Genomic DNA, 8,028 nt, shown 5'->3' with positions numbered 1-8,028 from the left:
AATTAGATGGAGGTACCTAATGAATTATGCTCATCAAATTTATCAAATTAGGTCTCATAACAACAGTAATGAAGGTTCCTATTACACATACCAACAGACCCAGGCAAAAATATAACCTACCTTGACAAGTTGGTGAACTGCCATTTCTTTCAGAAGGTGGTGTACTTGGACTGTTGAAATGACGTGAAGCTCCTCGGTCCTCGCCATCGTTTGTAACACTCTTTGAGTGGCACGTACAACGACGTGACAATGGCACTTCAGCTTTTTCGCTTAAGCTTTCATCCACTGGCTTCCCTCAAAGTGAAAGAACCTCTATTCATAATATTTCTAATTAAACAAACATTAATCATCCTCTGCAGCTAGAGTGAGCAACCACTCGAATTTTCCCAGGATTGGGAGGTCCCCCAGGCTGTAAGATTTTCAGGGCTAAACCTGGGAAAGTACCTGGCAAATCTGGACAAGTTGGTCACCCTATCTGTAGCATCAAATTAGGACAGGAGAGAAACACTTATGCTGTCAGAGACATTTATAGAGAAATTATCATCAATTTACATAACTTACAAAACGATAATAGTCAAAGATTAATAATGTAATAAAGGCACAACCACTTGAGTATTCGTTTATATTGAGATTCATTAAAATATCAAGCAGAGAGGAGTAAAAGAAAGACCAAAAGTATATTCTTAGTTAATGCTATTTCCTTAAATGAATCATTCTGGATAAAAAGTACTTTATTATATTTTTTTCAAGTCCCAATAATCAAGCTGAATATATCAACCAAATACTTACCACGAAGAAGAGACTGTTGCCACGCTAAAGCAGCACAAAGTAAGACTAAGCTTTTCCCACTTCCTGTAGGGCTCTCCAACAAACAATGGGGCTTACTTTTTAATCCTCAGACAATCTATTGACACAAAAACAATAAAAAAAAATCAGTAAACAATTTACTTCATTAGGGTCTGTCTGCATCACAAGTACAAACACAACAAGCAGTAAAGTTGTACTTGAGGGAACATAGCCATAGCAGAAGGGAGAATTAGTATTTCGTTCAATCTAGACCTTATTCCTTTATCTTTCTCCCTAAAATTATGTTGGACTTAAAAGCATATAGGCATAAAGAAATGAACAAAGCAATTTGTGCCTTAAGGATGCAAGCACCATCATTTCTGTAAAACTAGAGTACACTAATACCTTTGAAGACAACTTAATGGAGGATACTGCTAGAGAGTGTAAATCACTACAACCACTTTGGACAGAAATTAACAATTTCTAGCAAAGTTGAAGATACCCAACACCAGGAAGTCCAGTCCTATGTATATATCCAAAACCTTTCCCACAGGAATATAAGGAAACATGCATAAGAAAGTTCATAGCAGCATTGTTTAGAATTGCAAAAGAATGTAAACAACTTAAATGTCTGTCAGAAGGAAACTGGATAAAAAAATTCTGGTACATTCATACAATGGAATACTATACAGCAATTAAAATAGATTAACAATCAATAAGGCTACTTCTTAAAAATAATGTTAAGCAACTAAAAAAACATCTGAACAAATATAGGTACAGTATCATATCATTGTACAAAGTTTAAAAACAGGTAGAGTAATGCTCTATATTGTTTACAGATACATACATATGTAACAAAAGTATAACAACACGTCTAGGAAAGAAAAAGAATAAATTCAGCATACTAGTAATGTTACTTGCAAACAAGTTATAAAGTAAATATGGCAAAATATTAAGATGGAACAACTCTGGAAATTTGGCTTACTCATTTGTCTATTAATTTTCTATATGATTGAAACATCTCAAAAAATATGGTGAGAAATATAGTATTCTGTGTAAAAGACAGTAAATACTTTGTAGAAAGTAGTAATTCCGTAAAGTAAATAGAAGTTCCAAATGAGCTGAGAATAGTTTTCAGAATATTCTCCTTTGCCTCCTAACCATATACAGTTTATAGCGATCAGGATCATTTTTCGAAAGCTTACATGTTCTTCCATAAACCCAGCAAATATTTTCAATCCATTTACTATCTGAGAAAATGAATGTAGTCACAGATTCAGTATATGTTATGAATTATCAGCATCTTTATCTTAATAAAGACTTAACTGCTGAAAAATCCTTGCAGAATTCATTATAGCAAGCTATGATGGACAAGCTTTACAAGGAAAGTTCATCTTCACCCCACCAACTGTACATTCAGACCATATTGAAGAGTCATGCTTTCTTGTTTACTTAGATTCCTAACTGCAGCAGAAACGAAAATCAAGACTGAAACAATGCCAGTCAAAGAAAACCAGATACCCAACTAGACTAGGACAGAAGTCTAGAAATAAAAAGGGGATTCCTAACTGTATAAACAAAACAAATGCAAGTAAAAGAATTTCCTAGTCTTAACCATCACAGTGGTTGAGAACATGTCTCGGAATCTGACAAATCCGGATTTGTATCCCTACTCTGCCAAAACTGTGGACCAGGAGGTAGAAGTACGAGTTCTAGATCAGGTTCCCACAACTCAGCTGTGTTTCCTTGATCATGTCTTCACTTCTCTAGACTAAGATCCTTATCTGTAATAATCCCTAATTGAAAAACTGTTGTAAGGGAGAAAATGCCTTGGCACACAGTAGGTGCTTGATATTTCTGATTTAAAGGTCAGAAGGGTATAATGAAAAGAAGATGGGCTTTGGAGTAAAGCAAGCCTAAGTGTGAGTCCCACTGTGTGAATCACTGAACCTCAGTCTGTTTCTTCATCTGTGCAATGGAGATAAGATTATCTACCTGATAGAGTTTTGACGAAAATTAGCCAGGCATTGAGATAAGAAGTAAGTAAGGTAATGGATAGAACGTGCCTAAACTCCAGTACTTGACACAGAGGAGGTGATCTACTTTAATCCCCACCTCTTCTAAACCACCTATGCTTAGTCTAGGATCCAGAGACGGAAGTCAGAGACTGTGCTCTCTTGCTATTGCGTGCAGAAGTCTTGGTACATGACTGCGTTTCTCTGAAGAGAATGTCCGTGGATTTCTCATTCCCAGAACTATATCCTAATAAAATAACTGAAAATAGAGGGGAGACTGATATGCACTGTTATCAACTGAGGACTTCCTTGCAATAGTGAAAAAAAATGGCAAAGTCGACCTGGGGATGGAGGGATGGCTAAAAGAGCAACTCAACAGCTTATGAAGCCAATTATACCCTGACCCCTAGCCTATGTGTTCCCAAACAAGCTAAGAACCACTATTCTGAGGTATTTCCCAGTTCTAATATTCTGTGTTTCTATCTGTGCGACTCTTGAGAAGAGATTTGGTCTGGATTTCGGGGTGCGGGACTTATGGCTGCAGAGCCATCTCCTCTCCTTCATCCAGGGGCCCTGGCTGGGAGGGAGTGAAGGTGCAGAGAGACTGCTGGGCTCGGGCGGGTGGGGGCCCATGGGGCAGGGTGGGCAGAGGTCCAATCTCCATGCCCACCCATTCCCCACAGCCCTGAGCACCCCTTTCCCTCCTCACCTGATCTGCTGTGCACACAGCGGCCCCAGACGCTGCAAACAGGGAGAATCCACCCCTAATTACTTGCTGTCCATCATGTTACCAGTCCCTGGTGACCCGTCACTTCCCAGGTGGCCTCCAGCAATGTAAAGAGTGGAGGGACCTGTGATGGCCGATTCTGTGACCGGGAGGAGCCTCCCTCCGTCGTCGGTCACTTCACCTGGCAGGAACCGGAGTCTCTTCTCCCCAAACGCACGCACCTGTTTCTCTGCGTTGGAACCCGGAGCGTCCCAGGATTGCTGACTGTCACCTGAGAGGAGCCGATGGCCTGGCTCCCAGGCCTGGCAGGCGCGAGGGGCCTGGCTGGGACAGGGCCCAGGAATCTGGGGGAGATTCTTGCGAGCTGGAGAGCAAAGTGTGCTCAGGGGCCTGGGAGCTTCTAGTCAAGCTCTGGAAAAGTCCTCCAGGCCCCAGGGCGGAGGTAGAGCCAACCCCCAGAACGGGTGGGCGTTCCAATGGCAGCCAGGTCACAGAGCTTCACTCAAGGGACGTCTCCGAGGGCGTCCCTCATCCAAACTGGGGGCTCAGTGAGGTGGGGGCTTGTTCCCAGTCTAGGCCTAGTGCCTCTGGGAGGCAGGAAAGGAGGGAGGAGGGACGTGGGAGGAGGGAGAGGGAAGAAAGCACTTCCCTGGGTCTTTATGAGGCACCAGGCCACCAGGCTCCACCACCTTCTGCTTCACAGTGGTGCCTGAGGTGTAGGACCACCCTTCCTGGTATGACAGTTACTCAGGAAGCCTTGGGTTCTCTGGGAAGACAACTGGCCTGGGAATGAGACCATCTGGGGTGGAGTTCAAGCTCAGTCATCACCATCCCTGTGGCCCCTTGACCTTCAGGTGAAGCCCCAGGTGAGCTCCAGGTGAGCCCTGCACAGGGTCCCCACCTGCAACTGTCTGTCCTCTGCACACCCCACGCTCTGCCCAGGGTGACGTGGGCAGAGGAGGGCCTGCCAACTCTGGCCAGGGAGGAGGCCTGCCCCCGAGTCTCAAGGTTACCATGGAAACAAACAGAAAGGGGACAGGGCTGAGCTCCTCCTCCCTGGCAGCTTGGAGACCACCACGAAGGCAGTGGCCTGTGTGTGCCGACATGTCCACTGGCAAAGGGCAGAGGGCTGCCACTTGTCACCCAGAGGGACAGGGCCCTGGGCTCCCACGACTGTCGAGCATGTTCTGGACGCTTCAGTGCTGCTGATGGGGAGAGCTTCTGGGGGGAGGTGTCAGACCGTGGACGTGTTAAAGGTCAGGGGTGTGAAATTACTGCACACGGATAAACCCTGGACACAGTTGCCGAGAAGGCTCTTTAGGTTGGCAAATGTGCTTTGAGGTCATGAGTCAGGGTTTTATAGGCCATTTCTTAGCTGGGCCCCAGGAGGGCTGACGGCTTTGCAGAAAGGTGGCGTCATGTTTAATGAACGACAGATGCTATCATCACCCTCCGCACTGTCGTTCTGGTGACAGGACTGTGGCAGCCCCTGTGGACGTGGCCCCGGGTGGTACCTACAGGCAGAGCCTGGGTTCTGGCCTGGAGTGAGGATCCCTGGACAGTGCTCATGAAGTTTGTACCTCCCTCTGATGTTCCTGCTGTCAAGTCACTGCAGCGAGAGCATCCCTGGGGCCCCTGGTGTCCGGTGTGGCCCTGACGCAGGCCGGCCTTGCAGGATTGGCGGTTCTCCAACGGGACCTGGAAGGGCATCTGTCCCAGGCCCTGGTCCTCCCTCCTCCCTCCTGTCTCCACAGGCATCTGCAGGAACATCCTTGTCCAAATCCCATTCTCCTCGTCCATTCTTATCTTTTGTTTTTTCTCAGCCCCATAATCTGGGCGTGACATTTAGGGGCGAAGGCTGTACGTTCTGCTCTCTGCGGCTCACGCTGATCACGGCTCAGATCTGCCCCAGTCCTGCTTCGTTGCAACAGAATTATTTTTAATAAACAGATTTATTTCTCAATCTGGGAGAAATCACTGCATTTGGCCAAAACAGACATGATTTATGTTTTTAAGATCAGCTCTGCTCTGCTCAAAAAATGTTTAAAGGAAAGATGGGCAGAGACATCTGGGCTCTTAGGGTGAGACTCCAGGGAGAAGGCGGGGATGAGAGCCAACCCAGGACCAGAGGGTGGTTTCTGAGCGGGTCACAGGGCGATGAGTCAAGGAGCAGAGATGCGATGAGTCAAAGCCACAGCTTGAAACTCTAGCCAGGCATCAGCTGCTGTGGTGCTGCTGGAGCCCGGCCCAAGGGGAGCAGGGGTCGGGGGTCAGGGGTGCAGAGGGGTCAGGGGTGCAGAGGGGTCAGGGGTGAGGGGGCAGAGGGGCAGGGGGTGGGGCTGCGTCTGTCTGTCAGGTGTGAGTCCGTGTCCTGTACGGAACCCAGTGCCCAGGGCACCAGCAGGCCTGGCTTCTTCCCTGAGTCCTGGCCAGCAGGTGTGGGCAGGTGAATGAAGCTATGGGGACACTCCTGGCCTCTTCCTCTGGGTGGGAGAAGCACAGAGGAGTCTGTTCAGGCCAGGAGAGAGCTGCTTCAGCATTCTGGTTAGTTCCGTTTTTTTCCAGCACCCCGTGAGTCACACAGTCAGCACGGCATGGACCGCCTCTGACATCCTGCTCTGAGCCTCCCAGACCACCCCCCTAACAGCCTGGTGACATCTCCCGGCCCCTCTGAACAGGGCCTGCTCCAGGCCGCTGCCCCGCAGACAGGTCTCACCGTGGCCCTCGTGGGTGCTGTCCAGAGTGGTCTGTATTTTCTCAGTAGAGCCAGGGAAGGGGCCCTGGACAGGCTGTGGGGACCCCAAGTCCTCTGTAGAAAGTGACTTGGCCAAGCCCTCAGGGGACCCGAGAAGGCCCCAGCTTCTGCCTCAGAGACGGGGCGCTGTTCTCCTTGACACCTCCTGGAACAGGCAGTTTCTCCTCTCCTGGTGTCCTCTTCTCTCTCCTTGTCTCAGCTCACGCCTTCCAGCTGCAGGGGTGTGACAGAGACCTGGACACAGGCCAGGGCTGGGCTGGCGTTCCCTCGGGAACACTTCTGGTGAAAGGGAGCTGTGAGTGTGCGTGCGTGTGTGTGTGCATGTGCGCACACGTATGTCACTTATAAGCATGCCTAAGCCAGCAGTGGCACACAACACACACACGTGCTCATTCTGAGGGTGGGCCCAGTCCCCCTCACGATGCCCAGCGTTTCCCACCGCCTTGACTGTGTCCGCCAGCTTCAGACAAGTGCAGTCAACCGTCAAGAAGAAGAGAGCGCTTGGGTCCCATAGCTGCTCCTGAGGGGACCAGGATGCAGACAGTTGGAGCAGAGGCTCCGCACGCATGTTCCAGGAGCGCCCGCGTGTGGCCAGCCTGGCTGCTCCCCACTCAGGAGCCACACGGCCGGACCAAGTTCTTGAGCGGCTCCAGTCACAGCGTCGCGTCTGTATGGGGGGCAAGCACCCCCACGAAGCTCGTGTCCTGGCCCTGAGTCCCGGCTGTGGCGTGGCCGGCAGAGCCAGCAGCATCCCCCTCATTTCCTCCCACCGCGTCACCCTGTCAGCTCACCAGGACCATCAGACACCCCCATGGGGTCTACAGGTCACTTCTGGGAGGTGGTCAGAAGGGGAGGTGGTGCAGGTGAAGCACAGCAGGAGCGTGTGCTCGATGCACGGTGGCTGCTGTTACAAGATTTACTGTCTTAACAACAGTGTGTCCGGGTTCTGGGGCCCTGCCGCCCCATCCACAGGAAATGAGTGTGCAGGGGAGAGCTCCAGCCCTTAGACCATCACCTGAACACTGAGCCTCCAGGACCGACCTGCACCCGCATTCCTGTCCTGGCAATGCCCCTGGCTGGGCTCCCCGTCAGTTCCCTGCTCACCCCGCCCTCCCGTGCTGGAGCTCTCCACCTCCTCTCAGCTCCAAACCCGGGACCACAGCCCTCCCCCCTGCACTTGGTGGGGAAATACTGCCGCCGGGATCCTTCTGGCTCGCGTCTGCCCCTCTCTGGAGACGCACTGGGCGTGCCAGGGGCGGAGGCTGGATGGGAGCTTGTTAATGCTGAGTGAAACGCAGTCGGATCACAACGCTCCTAGCACAACACTCCTGGGTGCCCCAGCTCCTGCTGCCTGCAGAGTGAGGACCACCCTCCTTCCGTGGCACAAGGGGGCCCCCCAACTTCCCTCAGGTGTAACCTCCTCTGTCCTGACCCTCACCCATCTGCCTCTCACCTGGCGTCTGTTAGCATGACTATCTCTGCTGAGCTGTGAGGCAGAGACCAGACTGCTCAGTGGTGTGTCCTTGGATCCTGGGCCCACTCTGACCAGTGGGCATGTGTCAGGCTGACACTGAATGACTAGTGGGCATGGTGTCAGGCTGACACTGAACGACTGGCGGGTTGGTGGGGATGAGGGGGGAGAAAAGGAGGTTGGCTTTATTTTTCCCTAAGGACATAGAAAGAAGGAGGGGGGGTGGCTTCTGGGCAGGAGCAGACAGCTGTGCTGAGACAGGGACTCTGAAAAC

Source organism: Diceros bicornis, unplaced genomic scaffold, assembly GCF_020826845.1.
Source record: "Diceros bicornis minor isolate mBicDic1 unplaced genomic scaffold, mDicBic1.mat.cur scaffold_61_ctg1, whole genome shotgun sequence".
NCBI lineage: Eukaryota > Metazoa > Chordata > Mammalia > Perissodactyla > Rhinocerotidae > Diceros > Diceros bicornis.
The sequence above is the reverse complement of the archived record's forward strand: the minus strand, read 5'-3'. Positions refer to the sequence as shown.